This window comes from Prionailurus viverrinus, chromosome B2, assembly GCF_022837055.1.
Source record: "Prionailurus viverrinus isolate Anna chromosome B2, UM_Priviv_1.0, whole genome shotgun sequence".
Taxonomy (NCBI): domain Eukaryota; kingdom Metazoa; phylum Chordata; class Mammalia; order Carnivora; family Felidae; genus Prionailurus; species Prionailurus viverrinus.
Genome location: NC_062565.1, coordinates 42052925 through 42076164, shown reverse-complemented (window position 1 = coordinate 42076164; position 23240 = coordinate 42052925). Strand labels below are relative to the sequence as shown.

General features: G+C 57.2%; 1 long non-coding RNA gene across 1 annotated transcript; it reads left to right on the top strand.

Moving 5' to 3' along the window:
• The first annotated feature begins 14384 nt into the window (after positions 1-14384).
• LOC125166560 (uncharacterized) lies at positions 14385-22286 on the top strand. Its single transcript, XR_007152465.1, has 4 exons — positions 14385-14610; positions 14876-14881; positions 17008-17010; positions 22274-22286. It is a non-coding gene; the product is annotated as an uncharacterized LOC125166560 (long non-coding RNA).
• Positions 22287-23240: the final 954 nt, after the last annotated feature.

Here is a 23240-nt window from a genome sequence, read left to right as displayed (position 1 = left end):
TTCTCTGACTCTTGTCCCCTTCTCCAGACCCTCTGAGAGAGTGCATCTGTCGAACTCTGTTCTTTCCTGCACTTCCCAGTGGCCAGCAGAGGGCGCCCCCCAAAGACTGAGGCACCAGGGAAGGAACAGACAATCCGCTTCCCTGGATCCAGCTCTGTGCAAAGTCCAGGCTCATGGGTCCGTTTGTGTAAAATGAAACTGACCCAAGATGCCTTACTTCCTGAGGATCTGGACTTAACTTGTCAGCAGACTGCCAGAGGTTAGACTGCAGGCTGAACCCAGGTGGCTGTCTTGGAGATGAACCCAGGTGGGCCCCCCCGGGGCCAGGAAGGAAAGGATGAGGGAGCTGCCCCCTCCCAGCAGCCCTAATGGGGAAGGGGCACTGGACAATGGCACGTTTCCTCCCGTCCCTGGGAGAAGGGTTGGGAGGTGCCACAGAAAATACCTGTTGTCCCACCCGGTGGGAGGGGCTGCTGTGGATATCTGGGCCACATTTGGATTCCTGGCAGGAGGGAGAGCTGGTCAATTTGGGATCCACCAGGGATCTAAGATCCATCCCTTGGTGGCCTCTCACCATTACATTTCTGGAGAGTTCTCTACAAACAGGTGTCTAGGGCACAAACTGGTAATACGGGTGAATTCATGCCAGTCTAGGAGGGGCCCTGACACTCATTTCTGTGAATGTGGCCCTAGGGCCCTGGGCAGCAGCCTGCTCTTCTGGGCCATCAGACCTTTCTGCCATCCTGTCAGGGTGTGCATGGTGAGATTCTGGCCTTCCCATTTTGGAAATACTGGGAAATAGGCTCTGTATTCATCCTGAACATTCCACTTCCTCCAGGGACATAATAGAGAGGAGAAGGGGAGTGGGGCTACAGTATCTTTTAGGTACCCCACCCTATGAAAGGTGGGGAAAGGCTTACTGTTAGGTCATCTCACACAAAAGCCTGGGAATGTTACTGGGTCTGGGACGGGGCGGCGGGGTGGGGGGGGGGGCGAGGGGGGGGGGAAGGGCGACGGGACACCAGGAGTGTTTCTTTCTTGGGTTTGGGGTTCGGGGAGGGGACAACACGGAGAAAACCCCGATCGGCTAGGTTCCAGGACGCCCAAGCTGGGAACAGGGGGATGGTCATAATGGTCTAGCAGCAGCGGACGATGGCAAAGGAGGGAAGTGAAAGGGGTTAGCGATGCGCCCACCCGGGCTCTCCCCCAGCCCCTCTCCCCCAGCTCTCCCCAGCCTGGCCCGCCGCGGCCCCTCCTCCAGACCTGGGCGCCGCCTCCCCCTCCCCTCCTCCTCCCCCTCCCACCCGGCGCTGCAGCTGCTGCCGACGGACCATTCTGCACGTAGCGAATGGAGGAGACGCACAAGGGAGGCCTCAAGTGCGCGCGCGCGGGAGCCGGAGCCGCGCGGGCGGGGGAGCGGCTGCGAGCACGCGTGCGCGTGCGGCGCGGGCGCTGAGCGCGCGCGCGCCGAGCTCCGGAGCGAGCGGCTCCTCTGTGTGCCGAGGTTGGGGATGCTCAGGGAGTAGGGCCTCCGCTGCTCCAGGCCTTCCCACCGCCCTCTGTCCCCACTCCAGCGAACCTCACCTCTACCCAGTCCCCTTTTCATCTTCCACCCCAATAGCACGGTCCTTTGCTCATAGTAGGCGCTTCGCGATTAGTGGGTGCTGGAATGAATTGATTTGCTTGCCCTCCTCACCCTCGGGGTCACTGCTCTACAGTCAGCAGGTTCCTAGGCTGGGGCAGGGGGTCATGGAGGGCTGAAAACTCTGGTTCCTTGGGGACTAGATTCAGGAGCCTATAGCCCTGCCTTTGCCCCAGTAGCTTTCAGCCTGGAGGCCCTCACCCTCCCACTTCTCTGTACCTGAATCCAGGGCAGGCTGGTAAGGCCTCTAGAAGGCCTTCAAAACGGCTGTCAAGGAAAAATGCTTTGACCTCTATCTTTTCTGAGATGGGGAACTCCCAAGGGTGTGCCTTTCCCTGTCACCTCCTCCCACTGTCTGTCACCTGCAGACTCCCACTCCCTGGGGTGTCCTGCATGGGACTGGGCTCAGCCCACACCGCTGGCAGAGGTGTGGTATGGTGAACACAGAGTCTATGCCTTGACATAACCAGTGAGTGCAGGGAGGCCACGCCAGGCTGTGGCAGGCGGTGCTGGTCTTGGAAGCGTGTGCCAAGTCCCAGGAGCACCCTCCCTGCTCCCTGAGCCCCTGATCTCAAGGGGCTGGTAAGTGGGTGGCTTGGGAGCTGTTCCTTTCTTCCTTAGTATCCTCACTCCACCCTCCCCGTGGCTGAGACGTGGGATGAGGCCTCTTTAAGCTGTGCAGGCTTTGGGTAAGGCAGGGGCCAGGCCTTGTGAAGGGGTGTGTGGATAGGATTGGTTCCCTTTTGGACCTCCTGTAGTGGTAGTGGGAATGAGTAGAAGGGGGCTGGTGAGCGGCATGTGGGTGACGGGGGCTGAGGGTTCTTTGTCACACGCGTTAACTTGAACTTGTCCAAGTTTGAGCTCTCTGGGCTACATTTTCCTGTCTAATGGGAATATGGCACTCATCTCGGGGGGCTGTTGAGAATTAAAACGTAGTCTGCATCTCACATGCCTCACGTGTTGGGAGACAGATGCTCAGTAAGAGCTAAATCTTTTTGTATTATTGTGTGTAAACTGGCTGAAAGGCTGGGGACGTTTCCCTCAGTTGCGTCTCCACGGATGGAATAAATTCAAATCCCAGAGCTGGCAGCTCCCTGGAATTTAGAGGTGGGTTTTGAGAAAACTGTAGCGGAACCAGTAACATGTCATACTTCTGTCATCATCCAAGAATGAACCATTTCACATTAGTTTTCCAAACATTAATATCTGAGCCCTTAAAAAGGTATTTTGGAATGGAAATCACTAGCGGGTATTACACACTTTCCTGCCTTCTTAATCAGAGGTTGCAGACCATGTGAGTCTTTATGACTCAGAGTTGTGGTTACAAGTGTCCATCACTATCCTGGTTGTAATATAGTCTTGTTGGGCCCCCCACTAAAGGCCCATTCCATGATGGCTACGTTTCACGGTTCTCGTGTCTCCTTTTTATGTTCCCTTCACTTCATCAACTCTCTCCCGATCAGCGGTCGCTTGCCCTATCAATCACCGTCACTTTGCCTGCAGACCACAACCCCACCTCATTCTTCACTGGTTTCTCTTCTGCTCTGGGTTGAGAAATTAGAAAATCACATCTGTTCGTGGATGTGAAAAACAACAAGATCTTTTGAACTTGACAAATTATATTAAAATTCATCTGGAAAAGTAAACATACAAAAGGAGCTCGGAAAATTCTGAAAAACAGGCATTACGAGGGGCGGCCAGTGCTACTAAAATGTTGTATAAAGCTCTCGTAATAAAACAGTTGGGTACTGGCACGAGAACAGACAGACAGATCAAAGGAACAGAATAGAGTCCAGACACACACTCATGAACAAATGGAAATTGAATATATGATAAAGGAACATGTTAGAGAAAAAAAAATGAATTATAATCAAATTAGACAACTTGCTAGCTGTTTAGGAAAAAAAAACACCCCAGTTTTCTATTCATTATTTTGAAATAAGTCCCAGATGGACCAAATATTTAAATGGAAAAAGGAAATTGTAAAATTACTAGAAGAAAATATTAACATGATTAAAAAATACATATTTTTGGATTGGGGAAAGTATGACACAAAACAGGAGTCACAAAAGGAAAGACTTAAAAAAATGGGCTGCATAAAAATGTAGTATCTTGGTGCGCCTGGGTGGCTCAGTTGGTTAAGCATCTGACTTTGGTTCAGATCATGGTCTCGTGGTTCTTGACTTTGAGCCCCGCGTCGGGTGAGCTCGAGCCCTGCTTCGGGTGAACCCCACTTCTCTCTCTCTCCCCCCACTCTCTCTCCTTCTCTCTTTTTGCCCCTTGTGGGATTCTCTCTCTCTCCCTCTTTCTCTCGGCCCCTTGCTCACTTGCTCTGTCTCTCTCTCTCTCTCAAAAAGTAATATCTTAAAGTCTAAAGGCAAATAAACCAGAAAAAAGCATTTTCAATATATATGACAGATGAGTTCATACAGTCAATAAGGAAAAGAAAAGCAAATAGAAAATTGGGCAAAGCACATGAACAGAAAAGGGAGTACTAATTGCCAATAAACAGGTGCAAATGCCCACCCTCCACCACAATACAAGAAATCAAAATTAAGAAACAATAAGATTTTTTTTCCCCAATCTGACTGTGGATACAGGCATCCTCTGAGTTGGTGGGAAGGCAACAGCACCTGTGAAGGGGGTTGGCCATACACATGAGCAGAATTAATTCACAAACCATTGGCTTAGGGGTTCCACATCTAGGAATTGATCAGATACGCTGTCACAAAAGTCACAAGTGTTCAAAGTATATGTATAACTGTGTTCACTGCAATTTTATTTCCAGATCTAAAAAAACAGGAAGCAATGTCAAGCCCACCCATAAGGCACTGATTAGCTATGTTATAGGGCATTCAAAGACCAGAGTAGTATGCGGTGGTTAAAATGAATGAGCTCCAGGGGTGCCTGGCTGGCTCAGCCAGAAGAACATATGACTCTTGATCTCAGGGTTGTCAGTTCGAGCTCCGCATTGGGTGTAGAGATTACTTAAAGATCAAATCTTTTTTAAAAAAAAGAATGAGGTCCAGCTTTCAGTGTCAGTATTCACTAAGAGTAAGAGCAAGTGACAAGACACTGCTTAGATGGTGCAAGTCAGCAAAGTGTACCCCCTTGGGCTGCACCAGCATTCAGCAGACCCCAAATCTTGGGTGGCCTCAGAACAACTAGGTCAGGAACCCTGGGGCTGGGGCCCAGAGGTCTGTTTTAGCACACGCTCAAGGGGATTCTGATGAATTTTGCATTTGAGAAGTACCGGTGAGGAGTGTGTCACTATTTGTGTAAAAAACGCTATTTGTGTATAAATCTATCTGCCCTCTGCTTCAAAAACTTCAGGGGTTTGCTCTGAGCAGATTGGGGTGAACTTTCCCTCCCCCCCCTTTTTTTTTTGCTTCTGAACTCTTCAGACATTTTCTTCTGAGAATATAGTGGCTTAACTTTCTAAAAAAAGTAGTTAATTGGGGCGCCTGGGTGGCTCAGTTGGTTAAGCATCTGACTTTGGCTCAGGTCATGATCTCGCAGTTCATTAGTTCAAGCCCCGCTTCAGGCTCTGTGCTGACAGCTCGGAGCCTGGAGCCTGTTTCTGATTCTGTCTCTCTCTCTCTCTCTCTCTCTCTCTCTCTGCTCCTCCCCCACTCATGTGCTGTCTCTCTCTCTCTCTCAAAAATGAATAAACATTAAAAAAATTTAAAAAGATAAAAAAGTAGTTAATAAACAGGCTACCCAAGAGGAGAGACAAAATGTGGTCTATACGTACAATAGAATATTATTCAGCCTTAAAAAGGAAGGAAATTCTGACCCACGCTACTAACAAGAACAAACCTTGAGGACATGATGCGAAGTGAAATCAGCCAGCCACAAAAGGACAAATACCGTATGACTCCACTTTAATGAGGTACTAAACACATAGAAACAGAAAGTAGGATGATGGTTGCGGGGGCTGTGGGGAGGGAAGAATGAGGAGTTAGAGTTTAATGGGTAGAGTTTCGGTTGGGGAATGATAAAAAGACTTCTGGAGAAGGATGGCGGTAATGTTGCACAACAATGTGAATCACTTAATGCCACCGAACTTGCACTTTAAAATGGTAAAGAGGGTGAATGTTGTGTTCCCGTGTAATTTAAGAGCTGTACAAAGAAGAAAGCTACCTGACCAAGATGTTGGATAACGTAGGAATAGTGATTGAAGCCAGAAGGTTCTGTGAGAGCCTCCCTCTAGATTACAGTGTGAATTTGAGGGTTGGGCTTGACGACAACTCTTTCTGCTGCTGAGTCGGGTTGCAGCAAGTCTTGGCATCCGATAAGAGAGAGACCATGTCCTCGCCCACACAATGGGAAGTAGACCTAACGAACTCGCTGCCTTGAGAGCAGGCATAGGCTGAGAACAGGTAGAGATAGGAGAGCGGGCTGGGTGAAGACAGAGGCATGCTAGCTATTGGGGAAGCTGGGTCGTTTCTCCTTTCCTTCTGTCTCTGCTGAGACCCTTCTGTTATTCCTTGGCTGCGGGCCGGGGCATGGTCGGCTCTCCACGTGGGTCAGGGCTCTGCAGAGAGTGTGGTGAGCACAGTGGCCCGGAGAGAGATGGCTCGCGTGGGGAAAGGAGGGAGGGAGGGCAGGATGTGCAGACACTGGCAGGGCAGGGGATGGGTTTCTTGGGGACAAGCCTGTGCCCCGACATCCGGTTGCAGCAAAGCCTGTACTTGAAAGAGGGGTGATGCTAGGGGAAGGGGTGAGAGCACGGGACACTGGTCGAGCTGGACCTAGCACAGCCACCTGTCTGGGGCCCAGGGACAGAGGTTGGCACGACGGCTTCTGCCAGCCCTCCTGCCAGCATGGGGGAGAGGGTTCCTGCATCAGGCTCCGGAACTTCAGAGATGGTCCGTTCTGGCAGGTCTGCCTGTATACCCTCGACCCTCCCTCCCCAGGCACCAGGAACCTGGAGCTTCCAGGAACGGAGAAGGGGAACTTGTGGGCAAAGATGGGCCCAGAGATAAGGAGGCCTTGCAGCCAGCCTGGTCAGGTTGGGGGGCAATACAAAGTGAAGGAAAGGAGGAGAGGATCTGGAGAATCCTACGAGCTTCTGTGTGCTCTCTAGGACTGGGGCCGGAGACACCAATAAGGCAACCACAACACTGAGGTCGGAGGCTTCCTGCCTGAATCCCCCACTCCTACCCCAGGGCTGGCCCACATTTATCAAGTTCCTTTCAGGAAGCGGGAGACCAGTCCCTGACCTCAGGGAGCTCACAGCCTGACTGGGAGAGGGACCACCCTAACTTAGGCAGAGTGGCCGGCTCACTCCAGGGCTGGACCCACCCCGGCTCTGCCTTAGTCCCAGGACATCTGTACAGTGGGGTTGGCACCTGGGGGCAGTCTCAGCCACGGCAATGCCCAATTCTCAGTACCAGGTGGGGAGGCACAGACTCTCTGATCCCACCAGCCTGAAGGTGGGGTGGCCAGTGGGACAAGGAGGGCCAGAAGTTGTTGCCTCCTCTGGACCACGCCAACCCCAGCGCTGCGTGGCCTCCTGGTTCATTTCCCTGAAAGAGATGTAGGAGGTAAGGAGTGGGATAGAAGACTGGGGAGAGCCTTGCTACGGGTATGGAAAGGTGACATAGGGTCTCGAGAGAGATTCCAGGCCTGTCCGTCCTGCTTCCTGCTTCCTTCACTACCGAACGTACCCACTATAGGATGGGGTGGCCCTCTTGCAGTGACCCGCTGGGATAGGAGGCCTCTCCTCTCTGATCCAGGGGCCGCCATGCTGGAAAAGGACTAGCTGAGGGGGCTGGGACTCACTTCTTTTTATTTATTTATTTATTAAAAAAATTTTTTTTTTTCAACGTTTATTTATTTTTGGGACAGAGAGAGACAGAGCATGAACGGGGGAGGGGCAGAGAGAGAGGGAGACACAGAATCGGAAACAGGCTCCAGGCTCTGAGCCATCAGCCCAGAGCCCGACGCGGGGCTCGAACTCCCGGACCGCGAGATCGTGACCTGGCTGAAGTCGGACGCTTAACCGACTGCGCCACCCAGGCGCCCCTGGGACCCACTTCTTGTGCTGATTTGGACTCATGGAAGCCGGAGCCTGCCCAGCCTGGCCTTCCCAGGCCACAGATGATACCCAGGCTTGTCTACTGCTCCCCAAGCTTGGCTTCGGGTCTAGGGGGAGCTGGATCTACGCCCCTGCCGCTGAGGGCAGCCAGATATGAGACGGTGACCCCAGAGAGTGCCGACTCTTTCATCTGGACTCCCACGTCCAGCTGGGCCCTGCGCACACATCCTCTGGGGCCACCCTACCCTGCAGATGATTTATCGTGAGCTACTGGGGCTAGACTGCAGGAGGGACCACTCAGAAGGGTGGGTGGGTTGCTGGGAACAGGTTGCTCACTGAGGGAGCCCCTGCCAGCGCGGATAATTGTCGTTCTTCAGGATGGGAGTTGGTTGGGAAGTGGATCCCTGCTACCTCCAACCGGCCTGAAAAACCCCAATGATATGGTTGGTCTATGCATCACCCGTCCTAAAGCTAAAAGAGATCCAGTTCCGATCCGGTTTGATGGGAAAGACACAGCCTTTGCCTTCATGGAAATCACAGCTGAGGGGGAGACACAGTCCTGTCCTCAGGGAGCCCAGTCTGAGGGGGGAGACACAGCCCTGTCCTCAGGGAGCCCAGTCTGAGGGGGGAGACACAGCCCTGTCCTCAGGGACCCCAGTCTGAGAGGGGAGACACAGCCCTGCCCTCAGGGAGCCCCAGTCTGAGGGGGGAGACACAGCCCTGCCCTCAGGGAGCCATAGTCTGAAGGAGGAGACACAGCCCTGCCCTCAGGGACCCCAGTCTGAGGGGAGACACAGTCCTGCCCTCAGGGAGCCATAGTCTGAGGGGGGAGACACAGCCCTGCCCTCAAAGAGCCCCAGTCTGAGGGGGGGGGACACAGCCCTGTCCTCAGCAAACCCCAGTCTGAGGGGGGAGACACAGCCCTGCCCTCAAAGAGCCCCAGTCTGAGGGGGAGACACAGCCCTACCCTCAGGGAGCCCCAGACTGAGGGGGGAGACACAGCCCTGCCCTCAGGGAGCCATAGTCTGAAGGAGGAGACACAGCCCTCCCTCAGGGACCCCAGTCTGAGGGGAGACACAGTCCTGCCCTCAGGGAGCCATAGTCTGAGGGGGGAGACACAGCCCTGCCCTCAGGGAGCCCCAGACTGAGGGGGGAGACACAGCCCTGTCCTCAGGGAGCCCCAGTGTGTGAGGGGGGAGTGCCATATGTTTCTTACTTTCCCCCTCCTGGGCATGTTATTTTCTCTCCCTGGCCCCATCCCCTACTCTCACGGAGGTTTCCGTGCCTAGGAAAGGTTGGGTGAGGGGCACCAGGAGTTCCTGTCTGGCTCTGCCCCCTCCTTCCTGCTGACTCCAAGCCTGCTCACCATCCCTGTGCAAAGCCCACGAAGCCTGAGTGTGAGGGTTCCAGGCGGGAGACTGAGTCATGGTGACTCAAGGGTGAACTGAGCCCCCATCCCCAGGGCAGCAGCGCTTGTGTGAGAGGTGACACCGGGGCCAGGGGTAGGGAAGGAAGGGGCGCCTGCCGACTCCCAGCCCCAGGCACCCTCTCCCGGGCGTGCCAGGGCTGCGCATGCGTGCGGGACAACATGTGCAGCTTGAGGCCCTTTTGCCTTCTGCCTCTCGGCAGACATGTGAGGCTGGAGTGAATCATGGAGCAAGAGTGGATGTCTGGAAGCCAGATGTGGCCCAGCTGTTCGGGGCAGCGCGCCCAGCCGCCCCCAGACCAGATGTGGCAGCACTTCTGTGTCCCTCCACCCTCCGTCTTCCAGGCTCTCAGAAGCATTTCTGGGGAAGATCCCCAACCCGGGGCTCAACCCGGGATCCTCCCTCCCTCCTGCGAGGAGTTGCCCGCCTCCCCTCCCCTCCCCCCCCCCCCCCCATCAGGAAGGCATCCCCTAGTAAGAACAGAGGGGACACAGAGTCACGTGTACCCCACCCCCCTTCACTTCAGCCTGCGTGCTCGTGGGCACACATGCCCTCAGGCAGAGAGCTCTCCCGGGGTGGGGGTCATGTCTCCCCCATCGGAGTAGGGGGTCTGAAGGAAGACAGGAAAGGTGCCGGCACCCAAATGCACAGCACTCACTCAAGCATGTGTTCCCACAGACCTGGACGCCTAAGCTGGGGCTTCTTGAGAGCAGAGCTCAGCCTCCTCTTCAGACGGTAATTTCCCTTAGGCAGACGTCAGTACAACTTCCTCATCGCACTGGAAGTTCCCTGAAGGCAGACCTCCTGTGTCTTCAGGTCAGACTGGGGCTCCGTGATTGCAGGGCTGTGTCTCCCCCCTCAGACTGGGGTCCCTGAGGGCAGGGCTGTGTCTCCCCCCTCAGACTGGGGTCCCTGAGGGCAGGGCTGTGTCTCCCCTCAGACTGGGGCTTCCTGAGGGCAGGGCTGTGTCTCCCCCCTCAGACTGGGGCTCCCTGAGGGCAGGGCTGGGTCTCCCCCCTCAGACTATGGCTCACTGGGGGTAGGGCTGTCTTCTCCTTCAGACTATGGCTCCCTGAGGGCAGGGCTGTGTTTCCCCTCTCAGACTAGGGTCCCTGAGGGCAGGGCTGGGTCTCCCCCCTCAGACTGGGGTCCCCGAGGGCAGGGCTGTGTCTCCCCCCTCAGACTGGGGCTCCCCGAGGGCAGGACTGTTTCTCCCCCCTTAGACTGGGGTCCCTGAGGACAGGGTTGTGTCTCCCCCCTCAGACTGGGGTCCCTGAGGACAGGGCTGGGTCTCCCCCCTCAGACTGGGGTCCCCGAGGGCAGGGCTGTGTCTCCCCCCCTCAGACTGGGGCTCCCCGAGGGCAGGACTGTTTCTCCCCCCTCAGACTGGTGTCCCTGAGGACAGGGCTGTGTCTCCCCCCTCAGACTGGGCTCCCTGAGGCCAGGGCTGTGTCTCCCCCCTCAGACTGGGGCTCCCTGAGGGTAGGGCTGTGTCTCCCCCCTCAGACTGGGGCTCCCTGAGGGCAGGGCTGTGTCTCCCCCCTCAGACTGGGGCTCCCTGAGGGCAGGGCTGTGTCTCTCCCCTCAGACTGGGGCTCCCTGAGGGCAGGGCTGTGTCTCCCCCTTCAGACTGGGTCTCCCTGAGGGCAGGGCTGTGTCTCTCCTCTCAGACTGGGGCTCCCTGAGGGCAAGGCTGTCTCCTCCTTCAGACTATGGCTCCCTGAGGGCAGGGCTGTGTCTCTCCCCTCAGACTAGGGTCCCTGAGGCCAGGGCAGTGTCTCCCCCCTCAGACTGGGGCTCCCTGAGGGCAGGGCTGTGTCTCCCCCTTCAGACTGGGTCTCCCTGAGGGCAGGGCTGTGTCTCCCCTCTCAGACTGGGGCTCCTTGAGGGCAGGGCTCTGTCTCCCCCCTCAGACTGGGGCTCCCTGAGGGCAGGGCTGTGTCCCCCCCCCTGAGACTGGGGTTTGCTGAGGGCAGAGCTGTGTCTCCCCCCTCAGACTGGGGCTCCCTGAGGGTAGGGCTGTGTCTCCCCCCTCAGACTGGGGTCCCTGAGGGCAGGGCTGTGTTTCCCCTCTCAGACTGGGGCTTCCTGAGGGCAGGGCTGTGTCTCCATTCAGACTGGGGAGAGGAGGGCTGAGGCTCCCAGAGGGCAAGGCTGTCTCCTCCTTCAGACTATGGCTCCCTGAGGGCAGGGCTGTGTCTCCCCCCTCAGACTAGGGTCCCTGAGGCCAGGGCAGTGTCTCCCCCCTCAGACTGGGGCTCCCTGAGGGCAGGGCTGTGTCTCCCCCCTCAGACTGGGGTCCCTGAGGCCAGGGCTGTGTCTCCCCGCTCAGACTGGGGCTCCCTGAGGGTAGGGCTGTGTCTCCCCCCTCAGACTGGGGCTCCCTGAGGGCAGGGCTGTGTCTCCCCCCTCAGACTGGGGCTCCCTGAGGGCAGGGCTGTGTCTCCCCCCTCAGACTGGGGCTCCCTGAGGGCAGGGCTGTGTCTCCCCCCTCAGACTGGGGCTCCCTGAGGGCAGGGCTGTGTCTCCCCCCTCAGACTGGGGCTCCCTGAGGGCAGGGCTGTGTCTCCCCCCTCAGACTGGGGCTCCCTGAGGGTAGGGCTGTGTCTCCCCCCTCAGACTGGGGCTCCCTGAGGGCAGGGCTGTGTCTCCCCCCTCAGACTGGGGCTCCCTGAGGGCAGGGCTGTGTCTCCCCCCTCAGACTGGGGCTCCCTGAGGGCAGGGCTGTGTCTCCCCCCTCAGACTGGGGCTCCCTGAGGGCAGGGCTGTGTCTCCCCCCTCAGACTGGGGCTCCCTGAGGGCAGGGCTGTGTCCCCCCCCTGAGACTGGGGTTTGCTGAGGGCAGAGCTGTGTCTCCCCCCTCAGACTGGGGCTCCCTGAGGGTAGGGCTGTGTCTCCCCCCTCAGACTGGGGCTCCCTGAGGGCAGGGCTGTGTCTCCCCCCTCAGACTGGGGCTTCCTGAGGGCAGGGCTGTGTCTCCCCCCTCAGACTTGGGCTCCTTGAGGGGAGGGCTGTGTCTCCCCCCTCAGACTGGGGCTCCCTGAGGGCAGGGCTGTGTCTCCCCCCTCAGACTGGGGCTTCCTGAGGGCAGGGCTGTGTCTCCCCTCAGACCTGGGCTCCCTGAGGGCAGGGCTGTGTCTCCCCCCTCAGACTGGGGCTCCCTGAGGGCAAGGCTGTCTCCTCCTTCAGACTATGGCTCCCTGAGGGCAGGGCTGTGTCTCCCCCCTCAGACTGAGCTCCCTGAGGCCAGGGCTGTGTCTCCCCCCTCAGACTGGGGCTCCCTGAGGGCAGGGCTGTGTCTCCCCCCTCAGACTGGGGCTCCCTGAGGCCAGGGCAGTGTCTCCCCCCTCAGACTGGGGCTCCCTGAGGGCAGGGCTGTGTCTCCCCCCTCAGACTGGGGCTTCCTGAGGGCAGGGCTGTGTCTCCCCCCTCAGACTGGGGCTCCTTGAGGGGAGGGCTGTGTCTCCCCCCTCAGACTGGGGCTCCCTGAGGGCAGGGCTGTGTCTCCCCCCTCAGACTGGGGCTTCCTGAGGGCAGGGCTGTGTCTCCCCTCAGACTGGGGCTCCCTGAGGGCAGGGCTGTGTCTCCCCCCTCAGACTGGGGCTCCCTGAGGGCAAGGCTGTCTCCTCCTTCAGACTATGGCTCCCTGAGGGCAGGGCTGTGTCTCCCCCCTCAGACTGGGGCTCCCTGAGGGCAAGGCTGTCTCCTCCTTCAGACTATGGCTCCCTGAGGGCAGGGCTGTGTCTCCCCCCTCAGACTGAGGTCCCTGAGGCCAGGGCTGTGTCTCCCCCCTCAGACTGGGGTCCCTGAGGACAGGGCTGTGTCTCCCCCCTCAGACTGGGGCTCCCTGAGGGCAGGACTGTGTCTCCCCCTCAGACTGGGGCTCCCTGAGGGCAAGGCTGTCTCCTCCTTCAGACTATGGCTCCTTGAGGGCAGGGCTGTGTCTTCTCCCTCAGACTATGGCTCGCTGAGGGTAGGGCTGTGTCTCCCCCTCAGACTGGGGTTTGCTGAGGACAGGGCTGTGTCTCCCCCCTCAGACTGGGTCTCCCTGAGGGCAGGACTGTGTCTCCTCCTCAGACTGGGGCTCCCTGAGGGCAAGGCTGTCTCCTCCTTCAGACTATGGCTCCTTGAGGGCAGGGCTGTGTCTCCTCCCTCAGACTATGGCTCGCCGGGGGTAGGGCTGTGTCTCCCCCCTCAGACTGGGGTTTGCTGAGGACAGGGATTGTGTCTCCCCCCTCAGACTGGGTCCCCCTGAGGGCAGGGCTGTGTCTCCCCCCTCGGACTGGGTCTCCCTGAGGGCAGGACTGTGTCTCCCCCCTCAGACTGGGTCTCCCTGAGGGTAGGGCTGTGTCTCCCCTCCATCAGACTGGGGCTTCCTGAGGGCAAGGCTGTCTCCTCCTTCAGACTATGGCTCCCTGAGGGCAGGGCTGTGTCTCCCCCCTCAGACTGGGGTCCCTGAGGACAGGGCTGTGTCTTCCCCCTCAGACTGGGCTCCCTGAGGGCAGCGCTGTGTCTTCCCCCTCAGACTATGGCTTGCTGGGGGTAGGGTTGTGTCTCCCCCCTCAGACTGGGGCTCCCTGAAGGCAGGGCTGTGTCTTCCCCCTCAGACTATGGCTTGCTGGGGGTAGGGTTGTGTCTCCCCCCTCAGACTGGGGCTCCCTGAAGGCAGGGCTGTGTCTTCCCCCTCAGACTATGGCTTGCTGGGGGTAGGGTTGTGTCTCCCCTCTCAGACTGGGGCTCCCTGAAGGCAGGGCTGTGTCTTCCCCCTCAGACTATGGCTCGCTGGGGGTAGGGCTGTGTCTCCCCCTTCAGACTGGGGCTCCCTGAGTGCAGGTCTGTGTCTCCTCCCTCAGACTGGGGCTCCCTGAGGGCAGGGCTGTGTCTCCCCCCTCAGACTGGGGCTCCCTGAGGGCAGGGCTGTGTCTCCCCCCTCAGACTGGGGCTCCCTGAGGACAGGGCTGTGTCTCTCCCCTCAGACTGGGCTCCCTGAGGGCAGGGCTGTGTCTTCTCCCTCAGACTATGGCTTGCTGGGGGTAGGGTTGTGTCTCCCCCCTCAGACTGGGGCTCCCTGTGGGCAGGGCTGTGTCTCCCCCCTCAGACTGGGGCTCCCTGAGGGCAGGGCTGTGTCTCCCCCCTCAGACTGGACTCCCTGAGGGCAGGGCTGTGTCTCCCCCCTCAGACTGGGGTCCCTGAGGACAGGGCTGTGTCTCCCCCCTCAGACTGGGCTCCCTGAGTGCAGGGCTGTGTCTTCTCCCTCAGACTATGGCTTGCTGGGGGTAGGGTTGTGTCTCCCCCCTCAGACTGGGGCTCCCTGAGGGCAGGGCTGTGTCTCCCTCCTCAGACTAGGGCTCCCTGAGGGCAGGGCTGTGTCTTCCCCTCAGACTATGGCTTGCTGGGGGTAGGGTTGTGTCTCCCCTCTCAGACTGGGGCTCCCTGAAGGCAGGGCTGTGTCTCCCCCCTCAGACCGGGGGTCCCTGAGGGAAGGGCTGTGTCTCCCCGTTAGTCCGAGATCCGTGTGAGGGCCGGGCTGAGTCTCGCTCCTCAAGCCGCTTCCTCCAGAGTGCCGGAAGGGAAGCTTTGCCACAGTTCGCTTCCTTGTGCTGCTCGGTCGTCTCCTCATTCCTTGAGGCTTCCCTGTGTCTCCTGTGGTCCCTCCTGTGGTCACTTCACTCCCAGTGGCTAGGAATCTCCCAGCAGATTCCCAGCATCTTCCACACGGCTGGTGACTCAGCCCCCTCAAGCTGTCTTTCCCTGCGAGAGCAGCCTTAGGTCTCACATCACGATGGGGAAACCCCCTGCTTCCCTCTTTCTCTGACGTCTATGCCTGTCTCCTGTGTCCTCCCAGTCAGGACGGCCCCCTCCCCCGCCCCCCTAATGGAGTCCTAATTCCCTATCAGAGGTCACGAGGAGGGAGTGTCGCACATGGGGCTTCATTTTGTCTTCACAAGCCTGGGATGTGGCAGATAGGGAAGGCGATCTCCCTTTGACAAGTGAGGAAAGGGCTCAGAGAGGCTGAGGGACCTACTCCGGGTCACACAGCCCCTGGGTGGCAGACTGGAAATGGGAGCAGGGCCTGCCTGCCGATGCGTGTGTGCTCAGCCAGCTAGCCCGGACGACGTGGCTTGCTTAAGCCTCTGCTTTCAGGGAGCCCCAGCTCGGAGTGTCTGTGTCGAAGGGAGCACCTTTGCCCCCGTCTTGCTTTGGAGCCGCTGATCTGATGGGGGAGACACAGTGCCTGCCCTCAGCCCACCCTCCTCAGCTCAACCGCGGGTGCTCGCAGGCTCCCTGGGGAGAAGACAGGGCGAACCCAGTGCCCACGGCTCAATGATGGTGCCTGGGCTGAGGCAGCCGTGGCACAGGGGCTTCGTGGCTGGGCATGCTAGTGGCTTGCTTGCTGCAGAGCCCGAGTGCCAGGGGATGCAGCTGCTCTGTGGGCTTGGCCTGAGGGAGTGCAGGCTGGCATGGTGGCCTTCAAGCAGCTAGAGGACGTTCTAGTCACTCGATGGAGGGACCCTGAGCTCTGCTAGGTGAAGGGGAGGCACGCGCTGTGCACTTACCGCATCCCTGTGGGCCTTGTTCAGCTGAGGAAGCGTGGGCCCGGAGAGGGGCTTCACTTGGCCTGGAGCACACAGTGCCTGGCTCGAAGCCCACGTCTGTCAGACCCCAAAAGCCATGGTTCCCGTGGGGTAGGAGGCTGAGCGTTGCCCACTCGCATCCCTGCTCCTGCCGCATTCGGTTGAGGAAAGATTTGGCTCTTGACTCAGCCTGCCTGGCTTTGAATTCTGACTCCGTCCCTACCTGCTGTTTGGTTGTGGTTAAGTTTACTCAACCTCTCTGTGCCTCTGTTTCCCCACGTATTCGATGGGTATAACGTGATGGTGCTTGTTATGTTGAAGCCCGCTCGGTCTTTGTGAGCTGGGGGAGCCGGAGTACTCAAGCGAAGATTTCGGGCTCTCCTTTCTCCCCCACCCCCAACCCTCTCGGTCGGAGAGGAGAAGAGTAGTTAAGAGTTGGGAAACTGGGCAAGACGCGGCTAAGGTCTCTCTGGGGTTGGGACATTCCCCAAAGGGTACGCGGGGCCTGCTCCGGCCCCTCCTTGAGAGTGGCCCGGGGTGGTGGGGGGGACCAGGAAGCCTTACTCCCCATTGGTGCCATCCACCCTGACCTCCAGTCCCCTCTCCACTGCAGAGTGTAGGCACGTGGGCTTCTAGCACGTACCCGGTAATAAGGGCCACCCAGCAGGCAGGACGTGGGCTACGTGAGGGCCCAGTGGAGGCGGCAGCTGCCTGCCCAGCTCAAGGGGCCAAGGCCGGGAGGCTGGGCTGTGGGGTCCATTGTCTGGCCTCCCCCTTTCTGGCGAGCACAGGCTCGGCAGCAGCCGGCAGCGGGCTCTTGGCAGAAGCTCCATCCTGCTCCCCCCACGCAGGCACGCCCTGGCCTGCACGTCCTCGCCTGGGCCTCCAGCCACCATGGCACTACCCGCTGCCCTGGCTACTGCCGCTGCTGGCCTCCAGGGGGCGCTGCTTGGGCGCCTGGGAAGACCTTGCAGGGTGAGGCAGGGCTTAGAGGCCTCATCGTGGGGTTGTCGGGGGGCTCAGTCCACCGGGATGGGACAGACTGGGAAGTGGGCAGAGGAAAGGTGGTCCACTGGGCAGAGCGGTAGGGCAAGGTGGCCCCCTGGATAGAGCCTTGGAGAGTTATTGAAGTGTCAGGTTTGTGGATGGACGAGGGAGAGGGGAGCTAGCGCTAACTGGCAGCGTGGCTGGGCCTCCTCTCTCAGGTCTCAGCGTCCTCAGCTGAACCACGAAGGGACTGGAGAGGACCCACCTCTGGGTTCAATGTTCTGTGATTCATGGCGTCCTTGTTCTTCCTGGCTGAGCTCAACCCCAGTTGAGACTGTTGGAGACAATATGGGGCATGTCCTGAGCTGTGTCTCCCTTTTCCCTTCTCCATCAAAGTGGGGTGAGGCCTGGGGTGCCTGCAGCCCAATGTCCTTGGGAATCGTTGAGGTAAGGCCTGACAAGTCACTTTCCCCTTAGAGCCTCCAGCTCAGAGCTGGAGATATTGTCTCTGATCAACAGGTTAAAAATAACTCCCATGGACTCTTCTCCCTCTACAGGAATGATGTTTGTGTTGGCATCTGTGGCCCCTCCGGGCCTGCCAACTTCCACAGCATGTGACATTGTCAGGGGACTGTAGGTGTGAGGAAGACGGTTGGGGGTGGGGCGGGATCCACACTGCCCTGACTTTAGGTGAAGGCATGGTGCGGGGGTCAGAGAAGGCTGGCGGGGCCACTGGGGCTGCCACCGGGCTGGGGGACATGTGATGGGCAGGGTGAAACCCACTCGTGGAAGCAAAATGATGCGGACTGCTGGCGGGGCCTCCAGGCCGGGGGTGTGCACGGCGGAGCCATCGGGTCGTGTCATATCCAATCCTCAGGTCCCAGAATCGGAATCAGGGAACCACAGGATTGTGGAGTCAAGGAGTTCTAGACTTGGAAAGAACTGAGAGAGAGACTTTCAGTCCGATTCCTGCCCAGACAGGAGAAAGACAGCAGCCTACTAGAGAATATTTATGGAGCTTGTCCTGGGGGCCAGGCTCTCAGCTGGCCTCCCCTGAGTCGATCGTCCTGGTGGCTCAGTTTTGTTTTTGTTTTGTTTCAAACAGAAGAAGAAACAGAGGCGCGCAATTAGATAACGTTGTCCAAAGCGGCTTCAGACTCCTCTCCGCACGATTTCCAAGCCCACGCCCCAAATCATTACCTTGTCCAATTCTATAGAGCTTGGAGCAGAGGCTCAGAAGTTCAGCTGCTGGTTGGAGGTTGCTCTTAGAATTGCAAGACCCTTTTATTCCTCACTCCGTCCAACAGCTCCCTGCCCTACACAGTTCATGCCGCGGGGGCTGTCGAAATTCTCCTTTAGGCCACCTGGAATGACAGCGACTTTCATGTAAGGTTATTTTTTCCTCATTTCCTCATTCGCTGCTCCAAGGAGCTAGGACAACCCTCAGTTCTCCTCGTAAAATCCCCTCCGCCCCCCCTTTTTTCAGTTTATTTATTGATTTTGAGACAGAGAGGGAGCGAGGGAGCGAGCGGGGGAGGGGCGGAGAGAGGGAGAGACAGAATCCCACGCAGGCTCTGTTCTGTCCTCGCAGAGCCCAACGTGGGGCCCGAGCTCACAAACTGTGAGATCATGACCTGAGCTGAAATCAAGGGTCTGCTGCTTAACTGACTGAGCCCCCCAGGCGCCCCCCTGGGGAGTTTTAGAAAGGGCAGCCCTGTGCCTTATCTTATTTAACCCCTGAAACTCACACTGAGGGCAGACCTGTGCCTTCCTAGGCAGGACCAGGCAGGATCCTGATGGGGCGGAAGGTGTGGCTCTCCCACAGCATTTGCATTACGTGATCTTTAGGGTCCTAAAGGGCTGGGGTTGGTCGTTCCGGGGTGAGGGCCCCACGTCTCTTTCCCTAAGCTCACACCATGGGTTGGGTGTCCCCTCTTTGTTCCCTACACCAGGGCAGGATTTCAACAGCAGCACTAGTGAGTGCTGGGCAGTTCCCCTGTGCACTTGCAAGGCGCCAGACACAGCGAGAAGCACTTTGCAGGAATCGCCCCACTGAATCCGCATGACAGCCAGCTAAAGGGAGTTCTGCTATTATCCCCACTTTACAGGTGAGGAATCCCAGGAACATCAGAGAGGGGGTGCCTGCTAAGGGCTGTATTGACATAATACCACACTGATTCTGTGTGTTTTGAAAAAAATCACTTCACACTTGTCTTGAGTCGTGAGGCCGCACGTAAGGCCCATTCCTAAATACAGATAGGAAAACAGAGTTGGACATGGGTAGTGGGTCAGGTTGGCCATGCTGCTCTTCCCATACCACGAAGCCCGGCTGGCTGGCTGTCACCTGAAGCATTTTTCTGGGGTATTTCTTTCCTTCTGGGTATCTTTTCTCATTTCACCCACTTACCCGACTCCTCCCTCCTTTCTTTCTTTTCCTTCCTCCCTGCATCCCTCCCTTTCTTTCTTTCTTTCTTTCTTTCTTTCTTTCTTTCTTTCTTTCTCTTCCTTTTTTCTTTTCATTCACCCATCCATCCATCCCCAGCTCCTCCTGGAGCTAAGTCCTCCCAACAGGACTTCTCTTGACCATGGAGGGCACGCAGGAGGGAATGCTCTTCCTCCCCTGGGGTGCCTCTGTGGCTCAGGCAGTTAAGCGTCCGACTTTGGCTCAGGTCGTGATCTCACGGTTTGTGGGTTTGAGCCCCGCGTCGGGCTCTGTGCGGACAGCTCAGAGCCTGGAGCCTGCTTCGGATTCCGTGTCTCCCTCTCTCTCTGCCCCTCCCCTGCTCACACTCTGTCTCTCTCTCAAAAATAAAGAAACATTAAAAAAAAAAAAAAAAGGGAATGTTCCTCATGGGGGGATGTCACATCCTGGGCAACTGTTCTTTATAACACCTAGCCACACGTGAATCTTGAGGTGATTCTACCAGAGGAGGGGTCTATATCAGAGTTAAGTTCCGTTTAAACAAGATAGAGATGAACTTTTTTTGCTCCTTGTACTTGAAGTCTGCAAGTAAACATCCCCAGGCTGGTTTGACGACCACAGGCCGTCGGAGTCTCAGCTCCTTCTCTCTTATTGATCTGCTGGGTGTAGTTTCCATTTCCAAGGTCACTTCATTGTTCAAGATGGTTGTCGGAGCTCTAGCCAGTAGAAAGGAGGGAGAAAGGCTGGAGAAAGGCGTACCCTTTCCCTGGACCCTTCCTGGAAATTGAACACACACTGCTCACAACCCACTGGCCAGAGCGTGATCACCCATCCACACCGAGCTGCAAGGGAAGCTGGGCACTAGAGCCTTTTCCATCATGGGGGTCTGGCTGAAAACCGGGGAGGAGAAAAGAACAGTGGATGTTGGGAGACAGTGTCTGCCACAGGGCCCTTGTTCCCTTTAGTCTGCCATTGGCAGAGAGGAGGTGGGGCCTTCCCAACTCCCTTCTTCAAGCAACTCTGATTCTCTCCCTTCTCTGAAGCCTCGGTTCTTCCTGATACTTAGGACAGGCGTCCCCCACCCCCTTATCCACGGTTTCGCTTTCTGCGGTGTCAGTTACCTGCCAACTGCAATTTGGAAGCGGACGATCTTCTTTCTGATACAGAATCACAAGGTCAATAGTAGCGTAAGGCTACACTGTAATGCCTTTGTAATTTCCCTCACCCCATCTCATCACCTGGGAATGCTCTCATCCCACCTCATCACAAGAACAGTAAGCATGGTACAGTTAGATATTTCGAGAGAGACACAGAGAGAGAGAGACTACATTCACGTAACTGTTATTACATTGTATTGTGATCATTGTTCTATTTTGCTATTAGTTATTATTGTTAATCTCTTACTGTGCTTAACTGATAAACTTTAGCACAGGGATATATGTATGGGAACAGCATAGTATATGTAGAGTACTATACTGTCTGTGGATGCAGGCACCCACTAAAGGTCTTGCCAGCACCCCCCCACAGATAAGGGGGGACTACTACGTTTACTGCCTGGAGCAATTGACGGCAGCAGTGAAATTCCAAGAGTGGCTGCCTTCGGCTGTTATTCACCCACTGCAGATCCAGGCCAAGAAGTAGCTAGTCTTAGTCCCATTTTACAGTTGAAGAAATGGAGGCCCGGGGGCGCCTGGGTGGCTCAGTCATTTACGTGTCCGACTTCGGCTCCGGTCATGATCCCGCAGTTTGTGGGTTCAAGCTCCGCGTCGGGCTCTGTGCTGACAGCTCAGAGCCCGGAGCCTGCTTTAGATTCTGTGTCTCCCTCTCTCTCCCCGCCTCCCTGCTCGTGTTCTCTCTCTCTCTCTGTCTCTGTCTCTCTCTCAAAAATAAACATTAAAAAAAAAAAAAAAAAGAAATTAAGGCCCAGAGAAATTGGGTAACTTCCTTAAGAGCACCCAGCTGGGGTCCTAGCCCAGCTTTCGTGTGTTCCTTTCTTCCCCATTGAGCGTTTCCTGTAGGAGTAAATGCCTTGGGCCCTCTCGTGGTCTGACAGGAGGAACTAGAATGGTCTGGGCCCCAGGAGGGGCCTGTCTGGGAGGAGAGGGCAGGCAGCGATGTGACCTCAGTCCGCAGGTGTCTCCTCAGCACTTACTCAGTGCCATGGTCAGGGAACGTGTCTGAACAGGGCCTATGGACGGGCTCGGGGATTTCTGCTGGTGCCAGGAGCTGGCCACTATGGCCACATTCCTCTACACAACTTTCCCCAGCATGTGAGCATCCTGGACCCAGTGGTGGGGAAAGGCAGGCATAGGGCAGCCCCGACCATTTTCTCTTTCTCCTGTGCCCACCCTGGTGGGGGAGGAGGCAGCAGGGGACTAGCCCCTACCCTAGCTGGCTGTTTTGGGGAGAGGAGGGCCAGGATGTGCAACCAGCTCTGAGGGAAAGGGGCCTGATTCTGGGCTTCTCAGGCAGTCCAGACCCATCAAGGCCAACCCCTGCCTCTGGGGGAATAGTTCTATCCTTGCTTGCTGACCCCCAAGGGTGAGGTCACTGCTCTGGCCTGGGGTTGGGGAAGGAACACTGAACGTAAGCGTGGTCACAGCCACGATATGAGGTTAGTAATGTTACTGTAATAACTGCTCCCTGATCCCTAGTCAAGAGGAAAGGCTCATGAGCCATGAGTCACAGTTGACAGTGAGGCAGGCATGTGCAGCTCCAATGAGGTTGTGCTGGCGGTGGCCCTGAGACCCAGACATGACCTCTGCCCTCTGGGAGTTCCCGCCGGAAACAGGTGATGAGCAGGGAAAACAGATGTGAGACTAGGCGCCTCCACTCCCTGCCCACCTCCACCAGGAAGCCTTCCTTGATTAACTGCTTTGGCATTGCTCTGAGGTTGACCTTGAGTTACCAGCTCTGGCAAGATGGGCTCCTCGTCCCACCACGTCTGAGCACGGGGCACCTATAGGGGCAAGGGCGTGGACAGGAACGTGGCACTCGCGTTCAAGTCATTCATCATTCAACAAATGCACCAGGTGCTCGGGATATTCTGGTGACCCCCGCACACGCAGGCTCTCACGGAGCCAGGAGAGAAAGCAAATAGTCACACTAGTAAAAAGGAATCACAAACCAGGCCCAGGGGAGGCAGGGCTTGGGGGCAGGGGGTGGGGTGGCAGTAAGGGGGCTTCCTGAGTCTGGGCCGCTCAGCGTGGGGGCCGATCCCCCTGCCAGCCCCTCCTCCGCTGACAAAGGTTCTGCGGGGAGATGGCTGGCCGACACAGTGGCACAGTGCCCGCCAATGGGGGCCGTGCCAAGCGTGATGTGATGTGTGCTGATCCCTCTCCACTCCTTACTGAAGACCAGCGTCTGCTGCCCCCGCAGCACAGGGAGCCTGGGGCGGCTCTCTCATCATGTCCGGGGGTGTTTGAGGGAGAAGTCAGAGTGGGGAGAGGGATATCCTTGTGCGACGAGAGGAGGGGCTGGTCTAAAAGGAGCTCCCCACCGCAGAGCTGGTCACCCCCAGCTGACGGGGCCCCTGGTGCCGTCTGGCGTGTCAGTCCCCTCTGCGTTCCACTTGTGCCCCTGCCATGGACAGAGGAGCTGGCCCCATCGACCTTGTTGCTCCTCGCACCCCATGCTTTGGACCTCCCACTCCAAGACATGTTGGAGACATGTTTTCTTGCCCTCTTTTGGCCCCCTCTGCCTGTTTGGGCCCCGGTTCTAAGAGAGAATGAGGGATCCTGGGGATGAAACGGGGCACAGAGGCAGGGGTGATGCTTCTATCCCCCAGAAATAACCAGTGCAGGCTGACTGGGCTCCGTCTCCCTTTTCCTTCTGCATCCGGTCCGCCTATCATCTGAGAGGGGGCCCACACTGGGTGGGAGGAGGTCCAAAGCCAGGGGCAGCTATCGTATTTAAATATAGGCTCTTGGCACTGGGTGTTGTATGGAAACCAATTTGACAATAAATTTCATATATTGGAAAAAACCCAAATAAATAAATATAGGCTCTTGGGTTCTACTTACAGGGACTGGAATTTTCTAGGTCTGGAGGGGTCTTAGTTTAAAAGTCCCTCAATATTTGTGACATCAGTAGCTGGTTTTTTTTTTTTTTTATTTTATTTTTTTTTTTCTCAACGTTTATTTTA